A 14,773-nucleotide genomic window follows, 5' to 3' on the forward strand; every position below is an offset into this window, starting at 1 on the left:
TCTCTTTGATCTTCTTTTGTTTTATACAGTGATTGTATACACAACAATCAATTATGTAAAGACATTAACATTTAACACCTTACTTTAACACATACTACACATGAAAGTGTGTTCATTTTCTTTTATGGTTAGATTAAAGGGCATATTTGTTTGACGTTAAAGAACGAATCTACCCAACAGTGAAACTTCAGGGTTAAAGTGAAACTATACAGTATTTTCAGTAAGCACATATTTTGCAAAAGTTTGTTCACTTTAAATGAAAGTTGGGAGTGACTTTTACATTTTTAGATGTTTGCTATTTTTTATTATTATGTAAATTAGACTAGCCACTAAATACAGAGATTAGCTATTTCAGTCTCTCAGCAAAACCGCTCAGCAGATGTTTAGAAAGGTTGACACCAAAACAAATGATCTTTCGTCAGTTATGTGACTCATAGATATGAATTTTGAGCATGAGCAGTAAAACACAACCATAGTGTAGCACCGCAAAGCAGGAAGCAGAGCCTTAGTGGGTTTGATCTACTAAAACTGGAGAGCGCAAATTCTGGTGCAGCGCTGCATGGTAGCCAACTTCAGCTTCTAACTTCAGCTTGTTCAATTAAAGCGGGATTCCGGCCTAAAAAAAAAATATTAAAAGTCCAGCAGCTACAAACACTGTAGCTGCTGACTTTAAATAAGTACTTACCTGTCCTGGGTGACTGCGATGTCGGCCGCCCAAGGCCGACCCGTCCCTCGGCTCTCGGGTCCCAGCACCGCCATCCTAGGTAAGGGGAACAGGCAGTGGAGCCTTGCGGCTTCACTGCCAGTTTCCTACTGCGCACATGCGAGTGGCGCGGCACTCTGTGAATGGCCCAGTGGTGTTCTGGGAACACACACAGTTCCCAGAAGACAACGGGGCCACTTACCAAGGAGCAGAAGACGCCACGGAAAAGGAAGAGGCAGATTAGGAAGACTGCCTAGCAATAAGGGTTTAGGCAAGTTTAAATTTTTTTTTTCAAATGTTTTTTTTTTTTTTTTATTTTTTTTAGGATTTTTGGTGTAATTTTTTTTTTTTCAGGGTGGCCCTCCACTTTAAGCTGTGATTGAAAAAAACCTCTAAGCTGATTGGTTTCTATGCAGAGTTGCACCAGATTTTGCACTCTCCAGTTTTGTAAATCAACCCTGGTATGTGATTAGCAAATATTGCTGCTCCGATAAACAGTATCTCACAAAACTGAGTACACCCCTCACATTTTTGTAAATATTTTGTTATATCTTTTCATGTGACAACACTGAAGAAATGACACTTTCCTACAATGTAAAGTAGTGAATGTACAGCTTGTATAACACTGTAAAGTTGCTGTCCCCTCAAAATAACTCAACACACAGCCATTAATGTCTAAACCGCGGGCAACAAAAGTGAGTATATCCGTAAGTGAAAATGTCCAAGTGTCAATATTTTGTGTGGCCACCATTATTTTCCAGCACTGCCTTAACCCTCTTGGGCATGGAGTTCACCAGAGCTTCACAGGTTGCCACCGGAGTCCTCTTCCACTCCTCCATGACGTCATCACGGAGCTGGTGGATGTTAGAGACCTTGCACTCCTCCACTTTCCATTTGAGGATGCCCCACAGATGCTCAATAGGGTTTAGGTCTGGGGACATGCTTGGCCAGTCCATCACTTTTACCCTCGGCTACTTTAGCAAGGCAGTGGTCATCTTGGAGGTGTGTTTGGGGTAATTATCTTGTTGGAATATTGCCGTGGGCCCAGTCTCCGAAGGGAGGGGATCATGCCCTGCTTCAGTATGTCACAGTACATGTTGGTATTCATGGTTCCCTCAATGAACTGTAGCTCCCCAGTGCCAGCAGCACTCATGCAGCCCCAGACCATGACACTCCCACCACCATGCTTGACTGTAGGCAAGACACACTTGTCTTTGTACTCCTCACCTGGTTGCCGCCACACACGCTTTACACCAACTGAACCAAATAAGTTTATCTTGGCCTCATCAGACCACAGGACATGGTTCCATGTCCTTAGTCTGCTTGTCTTCAGCAAACTGTTTGCAGGTTTTCTTGTGCATCATCTTTAGAAGAGGCTTCCTTCTGGGACGACAGCCATGCAGACTAATTTGATGCAGTGTTCCTGAGTCTGAGCACTGACAGTCTGACCCCCCACCCCTTCAACCTCTGCAGCAATGCTGGCAGCACTCATACGTCTATTTCCCAAAGATAACCTCTGGAAATGACACTGAGCACGTGCACTCAACTTCTTTGGTCGACCATGGCTAGGCCTGTTCTGAGTGGAACCTGTCCTGTTAAACCACTGTATGGTCTTGGCCACCATGCTGCAGCTCAGCTTCAGGGTCTTGGCAATCTTCTTATAGCCTAGGCCATCTTTATTTAGAGCAACAATTCTTTTTGCAGATCCTCAGAGTTCTTTGCCATGAGGTGCCATGTTGAACTACCAGTGACCAGTATGAGAGAGTGAGAGCAATAACACCAAATTGAACACACCTGCTCCCCATTCACACCTGAGACCTTGTAACACTAACGAGTCACATGGCACCGGGGAGGGAAAATAGCTAATTGGGCCCAATTTGGACATTTGCACCTAGGGGTGTACTCACTTTTGTTGCCAATGGTTCAGACATTAATGGCTGCGTGTTGAGTTATTTTGAGGGGACAGCAAATTTACACTGTTACACAAGCTGTACACTCACTACTTTACATTGTAGCAAAGTGTAATTTCTTCAGTGTTGTCACATGAAAAGATATAATAAAATATTGACAAAAATGTGAGGGGTGTACTCACTTTTGTGAGATACTGTAACACCTTCTTTTCAGTAAGGCAGGCAATAAAAAGCTACAAGAATTATTCATTTTACCCAGATAGCAGACTGACTATTAAACCATCTATTCTTATTCAGCTTTGTAAGACCACTGGTTTAGCTTGTTTTTCCTCTTATGAGGCAAACTTATTTAGTTTGGGTTTTTTCTTTACTCTTCTTTGGTGCATTAAGGATTTCTGAAGTAGTACCACCCCCCCAAAAAAAATTCCAAATCGGCCATTTTATTTACTTGTGGAAGTGGACGAAGTGATCTGGATAGCCGCACACCGGACAGATAACAAGTGCCTTTATTAATAAATCTGGATCATGGAATACACAAGAACTGTGACAGGGATGTACAGGAATCAGCTGACGCGTTTCACACTTATGACACGTGCTTACTCAGCTATGAGTAATCCATGTATTCTATGATCCAGATTTATTAATAAAGGCACTTGTTATCTGTCCGGTGTGCGGCTATCCAGATCACTTAGTCCACTTCCATTCATTCCAGCATTAGCCAGCACCTAGGGCTCTCTCCACTTGGAGGATTTGAATTCTTAAATCGGTCTGTCGACCTGGACCTACCTGAGCGGTGGAGTATCTCTCGTTTGAATCTCTGATTTTATTTACTTGTGTTATCATAGAAGTTTCTAAGCTTAGGATTTTTATTCCCAAGTCAAAAACTGACCAATCCGCTACAGGAATTTGGTTGCATTTTAATTCCTTTTTCGGTTCCCCTATTTGTCCTGTTAATTTAAAGATTTTTTAATATATAGACCTCATCTTAACACTTCATTGTTCATTCATCTCACTTCATTGTTCATTCATCTTGATTTCTCCCCTTTTACCTAAATTCCAGTTCAAAGGGCATGGGACTTTAAAATGAAGCAGTTGAAATGCGGAGGGTTAAAATTGTGCATTTATTGATCATAGTAGATATAATAAAAGAATTTCATATATACACACATGTACAGATAATTGGCACAAAAATATAGACATAATCGATGGGCAAGTACACACAGTTGAATACATGATTTCACAAAGTAGATGGTAGTCAAAATGGTATTGGTGGACCATAGCATGGGTGCCAATGGTGGCATGCCCGGTGACTGATAGTAAAGTTGCATACAGGGATAATGTAATCGTAATAACGAACAATGATGGCATCAAAGTACAGTGGATAGAGTAGGCATCAATTATAGCTCGACGCGTTTCGTGGGTGATGTTTTCCACTCATCAGGAGCTGATGCATAATAATCCTGTAAGATATGTACATCTAATCAACCTCAATCCGTAGGGGAGGAATTGAAAAAATGTTGGAAAAGTATGGCCAGAAATACACTTACCAACCCTGACACTGAGCGCAGCGCATGGCGGATGGCATGGAGTAGGCCGGGGGCAGCAAGCCTCGTGGCGGGAGCTGAGGCAGCATGTAGTGTCTGAATAGCATCAGGTAGTGGGGTGACACTATATGAGTAGTGAGATGATCTCCGTTGATGAAACGTGAATTGTCAGAAATAGAGAAAATCTGGGAATGGATGTTAAAGAATAATATATCAGTATAAATTAAAAAGATAACTAAATAAATTAGATTACGTTGAGTAATATTTAGATATTATACCCAGAGATACTCATAAATGGAGAGTAGTGGTAGCTAGTATAATGGAAATTATAATGAAAAAGGTCTGAATGAAAAAGTATTTGTAAAAGCAACAATGTAACATGGCTTGTCAGAAAAAAGAGGAGGGATATCTAGGAAGTCCCATGCCCTTTCTATATATACCTTCGGTATTACCGGGATGGAGGCGACTAGTGCGCCTCATATAAAGTCCCAATTCCCCCTCCATTGTACAATTTATTAACCGGGATGGAAGCATTTGGAAGAGTTGGATTAGCAGTGTTCCCCTGCTATCTACGCGAGAGGTTTAATATATGCCCTAAGTGGGGCTAAACTTCTGGAATGGTTATATATTCTGTACATATTATGCATGTTTCCATCTGTTTTATACATTGTTACTATTGATGGCATTTCCGGCACTGGTTGCGTTATATATACAATTGTTGGGGTTTGTTCGTCCTCAGTGCGGGAGCTGCGATGCGCTCTGAGGATCCTCCCTCCCCTCCCCTTTAGGGAGGTCTGGGCGGATGCCTCTCGGCGCATCGGCGCCACGTCCCCTACGTCATGCGCGGGACGTTGAATTCGACGTCACAGCGCCGACGTCTGGAGTACCATCTGCGTGATCGCCATGGGGGAGGGTTGTTCTGGCGCCAAACACCGAGCGATCATCTAGCTCAGGTGCGTACGCCGCTCCCCTCCCCCCGCAGGCCTCACGCACGTGGCGCTGGCGGCATGTACTTATAGGTCCCCCAGTGGTAGCGGGCTGCTCACACGGCCAGTCTCCTCTGTTGGTTTCTGCACACTAACTGTTTCCACCTTGCTAGTTGTGCATGACATGTAGCATCAGGTAAGCACTCTCTGTCTACACCAACTTTCACTGTTATGTTTCTACTTTGTCACCATCCATTTTTTGCACCAGCTCTTTACAATCCTTCACATCAAAACCCCCCCCCCCTTTTTTAACTACTCACTCACACATTTAGATTTTTCACTAGTCATTTTCTTCATTAGATTTCCCTTACCACACGATCTCCACTACATCACTCACCAACACTCTGCATAATTCATACTTTATTCTACATAATTTTTTCATTCGTATTTAATTAACATATATTCACACAATACTTCCTAGATATCCCTCCTCTTTTTTCTGACAAGCCATGTTACATTGTTGCTTTTACAAATACTTTTTCATTCAGACCTTTTTCATTATAATTTCCATTATACTAGCTACCACTACTCTCCATTTATGAGTATCTCTGGGTATAATATCTAAATATTACTCAACGTAATCTAATTTATTTAGTTATCTTTTTAATTTATACTGATATATTATTCTTTAACATCCATTCCCAGATTTTCTCTATTTCTGACAATTCACGTTTCATCAACGGAGATCATCTCACTACTCATATAGTGTCACCCCACTACCTGATGCTATTCAGGCACTACATGCTGCCTCAGCTCCCGCCACGAGGCTTGCTGCCCCCGGCCTACTCCATGCCATCCGCCATGCGCTGCGCTCAGTGTCAGGGTTGGTAAGTGTATTTCTGGCCATACTTTTCCAACATTTTTTCAATTCCTCCCCTACGGATTGAGGTTGATTAGATGTACATATCTTACAGGATTATTATGCATCAGCTCCTGATGAGTGGAAAACATCACCCACGAAACGCGTCGAGCTATAATTGATGCCTACTCTATCCACTGTACTTTGATGCCATCATTGTTCGTTATTACGATTACATTATCCCTGTATGCAACTTTACTATCAGTCACCGGGCATGCCACCATTGGCACCCATGCTATGGTCCACCAATACCATTTTGACTACCATCTACTTTGTGAAATCATGTATTCAACTGTGTGTACTTGCCCATCGATTATGTCTATATTTTTGTGCCAATTATCTGTACATGTGTGTATATATGAAATTCTTTTATTATATCTACTATGATCAATAAATGCACAATTTTAACCCTCCGCATTTCAACTGCTTCATTTTAAAGTCCCATGCCCTTTCTATATATACCTTCGGTATTACCGGGATGGAGGCGACTAGTGCGCCTCATATAAAGTCCCAATTCCCCCTCCATTGTACAAATTCCAGTTCAATGCCGTTTTCATAAATGCTTGATCAGTTTCAACTTGGACAATAAGAATCTATCTTCACATTCATAGCGTGTGGGAGAAGCCACAGAAGCTGCCAGATTGGGTTTAGATGTCAGCAGTATAAAGAGGATTGGGAGATGGAAGACTGATGCATTAAAAATTATACATTCATCTTATTTATTCTAATTTTAGGTCAGTTCTTGTCCATATGGATTGTAGGACACCTTTTCATATTCTGGACTGACAGGAGAGCTTTTCAAAGAATTTGTACCAAAAGCTTGAATTTTAACCCCCTACCTGGTGAATATTTGCTGGCATGGAAGGAGGGGAATGTGTTGGCAAAAATTTATTTTTTGATCTGAGCATGTTGTTCCAATTTTGGCCTGTGCCTAATATTTTGATTTTACATTTAGGAGGTAAATATATAGGACAAGAAAAAACACTTAACTTGATTTTTCAAATTCAGAATAATCTGCATTGTTTTCAGATGTCATTTGTGAACACTGTGCTTGTTTTTTCTGAAATCAACCCCAGGTTACTTTGGTTGAACTCCCTTTTTGAAAAGGTTAGGAAGAGAATAAGTAGGGGAATTGAGAAGTTTTTACCTACTAATATTGGCTTTTCTTTCAGACATGTGGATATTGAGGGAAGTGTAGCTGGGCTTTACAGAGAGGATGGGGTCCACCTATCAGACAGTGATTTAGACATTTTTAACACCAATTTTAGTGTTTTTATTGAGATTTTTGAACGGTACAAAAGAGAGCTAGGGCACATTACATCCGGGTGAATGAGAAACATTGCTTAAGCAGAAAAAAGAAGGAAAAGGAAACAAACAATAATAACTGTTACATGACAAATCTCCATAGCCAACCATTCCAGCATGTTAGGTAGATAAAACAACCAGCTATACCAACAGTATTCAGTAGAGCAAACAGCACAGTTTACATTGAGGAGATAGGAAAACCATTATGAGGTGAATACAGAGGAATGGCTAAGAAACTTAACCCAGTAATTGCAGCCCACCATAGAAACCAAAGGTGTTACAGGACTGACATCAAACAGTCAAACTTTAAGCATTTATCCAGTTGTTCCATATCTTATCAAATTTTTGGGGGCAATTTCTGCTAGTGTACGTTCGCTTATAGATGCATTAGTCACTACTTTCCAACCCGACACTGTTGGAGGAGCTGGAGATTTCCACTCAAAGAGAATCTCCCATCTAGCATAGTCATAGCATAAAATAAAAACAGTTTATTATGTTTAAAGGCATTCAATGTATCTGTGAGACCCAGTAACAATATAAGAGGATCCATGGGTAAAACCAGGATACCTAGGACATTAATGGTATCCACCACGTTTTGCCAATAGGTGTGAATTTTAGAGCATATCCAGAAAACATTGAGGTAAGAACCAGTCTTGAGGTCACAACAAAGACAAGTATCTGATCTATTAGGGTATATAGTGGCAAGCCATTGTGGGGTATAGTGTACTCTGTGGACATAATTTCAGTATGCGAGGATTAGACAGTGTGGACAAATGTGAGTACAGAGAAGGTAGTGGGTTGGGAAGATCCTCACAAAGAAGCATACTCTCTAGAGCAGTGGTTCTAAACTCCGGTCCTCAGGACCCACTAACAGGCCAGATTTTAAGTATTACCTTGGGGAGATGCAGACTAGAATACTGCAATCACTGAGCAACAAATTATATCACTTGTGATGTATTTCAGTTATCTTGCAAACCTGACCTGATAGTGGGTCCTGAGGACAGGAGTTTAGAACCGCTGCTCTAGAGGATCCACCTGAAGAGTAATTGGTCTAGGGAAATGGGCTGCAGTAGCATGTCTCAGTTGTAGGAAGCGAAAAAACAGCGTTCGGTAAGTGGTAAATACGTTTAAGTTTATCGAACGAGGGTAGGATGCCCTGAGGCATAAGGTGTCATAACATCTTAATACCGCATCTAGCCCAAAAAAAAAGGGTCTGATATTGAACGAAAGTTCAAGCATGTTTGGGTTGTCCCCACAGTGGAGTGTGGGGGGAAAAGACATTGGCAGATTGATACTGAGCTCTGGCCTGGGCCCAAACCCATAATGTCGTTTTCATTGGGGTAGTAATAGCAGAGTTAGAGGTTGGACCTCTGTATGCCAGCTTACTGAGCTCAGTGTAGCAGCCCAGCAATGCTGCCTCCAGAATCACTGCATGTTGTCTCGGGGTTGAGAAAACCATCACCTCGATGTTACCAGTACTGCTGGCCAATAATACCACATAAAATTGGGCAGCACCAATCCTCTACGATTAATTGGGAAATATGAGGTAAAACATGACAGCCTGGCATTCCTGCCAGCCCACAGAAATGGGAGCACGATACCGTCCAACTTATTAAAGAAGGATTTGGGATAGGAATCAGTGATTGTCTAAAAAAGTATAGAAATTTGGGTAAAAATAAACCATCTTTAATAGGTTAACACATCCTATGGTACTAAGGGAAAGAGACAACAGGCCAAAAATCGGCTATCTAAGCAATTCAAGAGGGGTTAAAGGTTATCCCAGACATAGGAATTTAGATCTTGTTGTATCACAACTCCCAAATATTTAAATGTCATTTCTGACTTTAAGGGTACAGTGGGGAGCACCATTTGGAAGAGTGGAAATAATTTTGATTTGTCCCAGTTAATATGGATACTCGAGTATGTATCAAAGTTCTCTGATTTGCGAAGCAGAGTCTTTAACCCCAATTTACAAACTGCTGTGGAGATGGCCACGGTTCGGGGTGGTTGGGCCAGGTTTGTTTCGTAAACAAACGTGGCTTGTGGGGGACAGTTAATAAATGATTTTGCTATAATTACAGCCCTGTTGTGTTAAGATTATTTATTATTTATTGATGCAGCTTATATTTACTGTTTATTATGTTTAAAATTTGAATACCAATAATAAAGAGGCAGCGGCCATTTTAAGGTCCACTACTGGTTTTTGGTCTTTCTTTTATTGCTCTTTGCTGTCTACAGTCCCATGGAAAACACTGCAAGTAGGCATTTAAAATATTTGGTTTCTTTTGAGTTTTGTTACCTGCACTTTTTTAAGTTTGTGAAAAGGACTTTTTAAGTCTGTGCATTAAAGTCAAAACCCACCATTTTCTGCACAGGTCTTATCTAAAACATTTTAGGGTCTCTAATGTTAAGCGTGCGCTTCCATTGCTTAATTAGTACTATCAAACAAACAACAAACAAAATGAAACAGATGTATTAAGAACATTACATTTTAATTTGTAATAATCATACAATAAATGCACTGTAAGGTATATCATATACTGTATTTTAAACAATAAAAAATATTCTTTAAAAAAAAGTATTTGCCCTTTATCAGCCAAGTTATATCTCCAGTCCAGGTCAGTAGTGCAGGCCAGCAATTAAAGTGTTTCTTTCCTTTCTCTGGCTCCAGTTTTCTGACTCTTTTTAACTCTAATCAGAGAGTTCAGCAGGCCTTTCACCAGACTCTGCAAAGTGCCACTATTCCTTTAAAATCACTGATTACTTTGCATCTTTTTAATACTTCTGACATATGTTTTAGCAGTTCCTCAATGACATCCACATTCTTCTACAATCATATCTTCATGGTGTTTCAGTTCCACTTCTCCCTCCTCATACATCAGTATGGACAAAGGTCTCATCTTCACCAGGACACAGGAAAAACATTCAACTTTATCTGAATTGAATAGCTTCACCAATCTCTGTAAAACAAAAAAAAAAAATTTCCAAATCTAACAGAAAAGGATGAAACACACACACATTAAACAACCCACAAATTTAGCACAGTAACAATTGATGTATCTAACTTTCTCCTAAAGTAGACCTAAAACTGGTTGGGCTGGATGCATCCCATCTACTTCTTTCTTGGGGTCCTTAACCAATGTGAGAATTTAAATTGAACATAGCATTATTTTACAGTCAGGTGAATTAAATTTTTGCAACCTACAAAAATCTGTTTTAAACTATTAAATATATGGCTTTTTATTTGGCATGCCAATTCCTAAACATAAGCTGTAACAGAAATTCCATTAAATCCTGCCCTTTATAGGGTTTATCCAAATTTGGAACTTCACATTTTTGAATTTGACATGCCTGCCCTAAGACATTAAGCTAGCTGACATTCCTCTGAGGTTCCAAAAAGTTACATGCATTATAACTTATTATAACTTATTTTCTTCAGTCGCCAATCAATCATTTACTCCTGCACTGCTGTCTGTCTAATGGCACCCATTATTAGGAAATACTGAAAGACACCCAATATTTAAAAATACTTGGAAAAGGCAAAGAAATTTATCAGTGAAAAAAAAATGACACTTACCATAATGTAGGCATGGTTGGTTGGTTTGAAGGTCTCACTCAAGGGAATGGGACAGTCTCCTTCACATCTGTAGGCATTCAATTTCTTTGGATAGATAACCAGATCCCCCCCACCCAAACTTCTCAAAGTCCACCATCATATCAACCCTTCTGCACAAGGGTTTTCCATTTAAATTATCCATGGTTAAGGATGGAAAGTTGTACATTATGATGCTGTGTTTTGCATTTCTGTTCTTCCTGTGCTTTTTGATACCTTGTCCGCTTGTTACTTCTAGAATCATCACGTGTTTAGAAGACTCCACTGTTTGGATGAGGTTGGGATATCCATTAACGTTAGCAGAAGGGTTGTCCTTGGTGAACACTATCAATACGACCCTGTCAGTAGATATGTCTGTGCAACTGTTCTCATGATCCCTCTGAGATGGGCCTCCATCACCCATTAAGTCTTCATAATCTGAACTTTGATGAAGGTGGAGATAAGTATTCAAAATTTTGGTGAGGTTGAAGACTTTCCAGGAGCCACCTATTGCTACAGAGAAATCAATATGAAAGGATTTGAGAAACAGCCTCTTGGCACTTTGTTTGCTGTGGTAGATATGCAGTATCATATCTTGTATTTTCTCTGAAGGAGAAAATGTAATCCTTAACTCTGCCAGTCGAATCTCATTACTGCTTGAGAGAGAGAGGATATGTCAAAGTAGAGTGATCGATGATTGTCCATCTTGGTACATCCTGGTTAAATAAAACAACAAAACATACAACATAAATATCATTCATATTATAAATAGACAAACATAGTTATTACAATATATAAACATAAAACGTGAAAATATATAAATATATTGTTATACAAAATGCAAAACAGCATCCTTTAAAATTATATTTACCATTTAAAATAAATCTTTAGGTAGTAGGCAATGCATGTGAAACTGCTAAGGTAAATTTCTCATATATGAGGCATTTGAGTGGTGTTTTAGGGAAGACTGAGAAACTACAAAAACACTTTTTAAATTAGTTCTATTATTGTTAAATAATCAGCTATAAGAAATTAAATTGCTCTTAATTTAAATGCCTGACACAAAAAGCAGGCATTGAAACTGTTCTATGCCATTTATGTAGAAAATAATCTAGTCCATCAAGAGTAAAACTAATATTACATTTAGGTAATACATAAAGTGGCATTTTATATGACAAAATACAGTATATTGGTAACAGATTCTTACTTTTGGCAGTAAGACTTAGGACTGTGTCTGAATCTTGAAGAATGGAATGCTCGAGGCTGGACAGACCTGTCGTTCCCCATAATAAGGGTCCGATAGAGCTGCATCATGAAAGGTGAGTACTTCATATTTTGAGAGTTTGGTTGTCCATTAAGACTGCTTGAATTTCTTAATTCGTGATTAGATTGTTGAAGAGGAATTCTTCTTTGGTTTCCTTGCATAAAAGCTGGCAATCCTTGTACCACGGAGATGGTTGGGAGGTAGAGGATGGTATTCAGCCAGGTCATTTCTTCTGAGATCTTCTACACCTTTTCTGGATTTGTAATGTCTCAGGAGATGTTCATCAGAAGATCTGCAAGACTGAAGTGAGGTCCTTAGGTTACCTTCATTTTTTATATGGTTGGATAAAAAGGTTCCATATTTACATATTACCTTTCATGTCATTGACCTCAACATCAAAGACTGCCAAGGTAACTGTCAGGTGTCAAGTTGTCCTTTCATGTTAGTAACACATGCACAAAATCTTATGAGCTAAATATGCATGATTTAATTGAGGTGTAATAATCTGTTGTTAATATCAAATAAACGGAAACTAAAATATACAATATAAGAAATACACAGGGAGCATACTGCTGTTATATTACTTTAATGTAGCAACTGAAATTTGCTCAGTAAGTATTTAACCAGTATATAACATATATATACATATACATATATTAGTCACATTATAATCTTGGAATTGCAGTTATATTAATTATTTGTTTTGAGTAAGAAAAGTCATATTATTTTATAATTATTATATTCTGTTTTTGTAAGTGACTGGGGAAATATATTTAATGTTTGGTAGCATTTTATTTTTGAGTATATAAGGCCTTGCTTTTAATTGTTATTTCCTAAAGTGTGTTAGCTTATTTAAAGCATACCACCTTCATATCACACATAAATATTTTTTTTTACTATTCAGATGATATAAAATGATGAATATAAAATACTATTTTATAATTAGGGACTTAATGCTATTAATTCATTTTTTTGCTAAGATTTGTTTTATTTTATTGTAATATATATGTCTGTTTTGTTGATATATATATGGCAACACATTGAAAATAATAATAATAATAATACTATAGGAATAATTGAATGATCACATACAATACTAATAATAGTACTTTAATTATCATATACCATACAAATGTTTGGCACATATTGCCAGTTTATTGTATGGCTTATATTGACTGACATTTGCTCTCCCAATTGACCACATGATATTTTTTCAAATATACAAGCCAGGATGTCACAGGATATAAATTTGTCAAATTCTCAGTGGCAGGATAATAATAGTAAAATTATAATAAGCTATACTGTACATATATTTTTTTTTTTTGCATGGTGCATGAATATTAAACTGCAGTAAAATATCATGAAAATACACATTTTCTTTTATGATTTGACATAACAAGGTGCCAAACAATTATCCCCTGCCATAATTTCTCACCATTCATTTAATAACAATTTTAATGAAAAAAAAGTACTCACATATGGTTAAAATAATCAGTAAACTATCCCATAAACTTGGTTTGTAAAGAGGAATAACTATTTGAGACATCATAACGAAGTACAATTAACTACATATTAGATCTAATAGCTTAAACATAGGCTAGTATGTAATACAAAAAGCCAATGACTCTGCAAATTTACCATCAATTAATGCCCCATATAATTACTTTATCATTAGAGATTTTAGTTTGTTACTCTCGGCAAACATGCTTTATAGATTATTATAGGGTTTTGTGTAACAATGTAAAAGAGAATCCATATAGAAAAAAGAATAAATACAATTAATGCAATTCTAAAATTGTGTTATAATATTGAATTTGATTCAACAGTTTCTTTCAAAATAATAAATTGTTTAAAAGACATGATCAAAATGTAAACATTACTTAGTTTTAAGAACTATTTATACATGTATGTTTTTAAATGTAATGCTGCAAATACTGAAGGTAAACCACCCATAGATATAGGAGAGACTTAAGTATTTAATGTCTCTTTGATCCTCTGTTGTTTTAAACAGTGATTGTATACACAACAATCAATTATGTAAAGACATTAACATTTAACACCTTACTTTAACACATACTACACATGAAAGTGTGTTCATTTTCTTTTATGGTTAGATTAAAGGGCATATTTGTTTGACATTAAAGAACGAATCTACCCAACAGTGAAACTTCAGGGTTAAAGTGAAACTATACAGTATTTTCAGTAAGCACATATTTTGCAAAACTTCGTTCACTTTAAATTAAAGTTGGGAGTGACTTTTACATTTTTAGATGTTTGCTATTTTTATTATTATGTAAATTAGACTAGCCACTAAATACAGAGATTAGCTATTTCAGTCTCTCAGCATAACCGCTCAACAGATATTTAGAAAGGTTGTCGCCAAAACAAATGATCTTTCGTCAGTTATGTGACTCATAGATATGAATTTTGAGCAGGAGCAGTAAAACACAACCATAGTGTAGCACCGCAAAGCAGGAAGCAGAACCTTAGTGGGTTTGATTTACTAAAACTGGAGAGTACAAATTCTGGTGCAGCGCTGCATGGTAGCCCACTTCAGCTTCTAACTACAACTTGTTCAATTAAGCTGTGATGAAAAAACCTGGAAGCTGA

At 38.0% G+C, this 14,773-nt stretch overlaps 1 pseudogene; it reads right to left on the reverse strand.

Moving 5' to 3' along the window:
• Window positions 1–10,114: 10,114 nt before the first annotated feature.
• On the reverse strand, window positions 10,115–12,390 carry LOC141133950 (nodal homolog 2-A-like; annotated as a pseudogene).
• Window positions 12,391–14,773: the final 2,383 nt, after the last annotated feature.

This window comes from Aquarana catesbeiana, linkage group LG03, assembly GCF_042186555.1.
Source record: "Aquarana catesbeiana isolate 2022-GZ linkage group LG03, ASM4218655v1, whole genome shotgun sequence".
Taxonomy (NCBI): domain Eukaryota; kingdom Metazoa; phylum Chordata; class Amphibia; order Anura; family Ranidae; genus Aquarana; species Aquarana catesbeiana.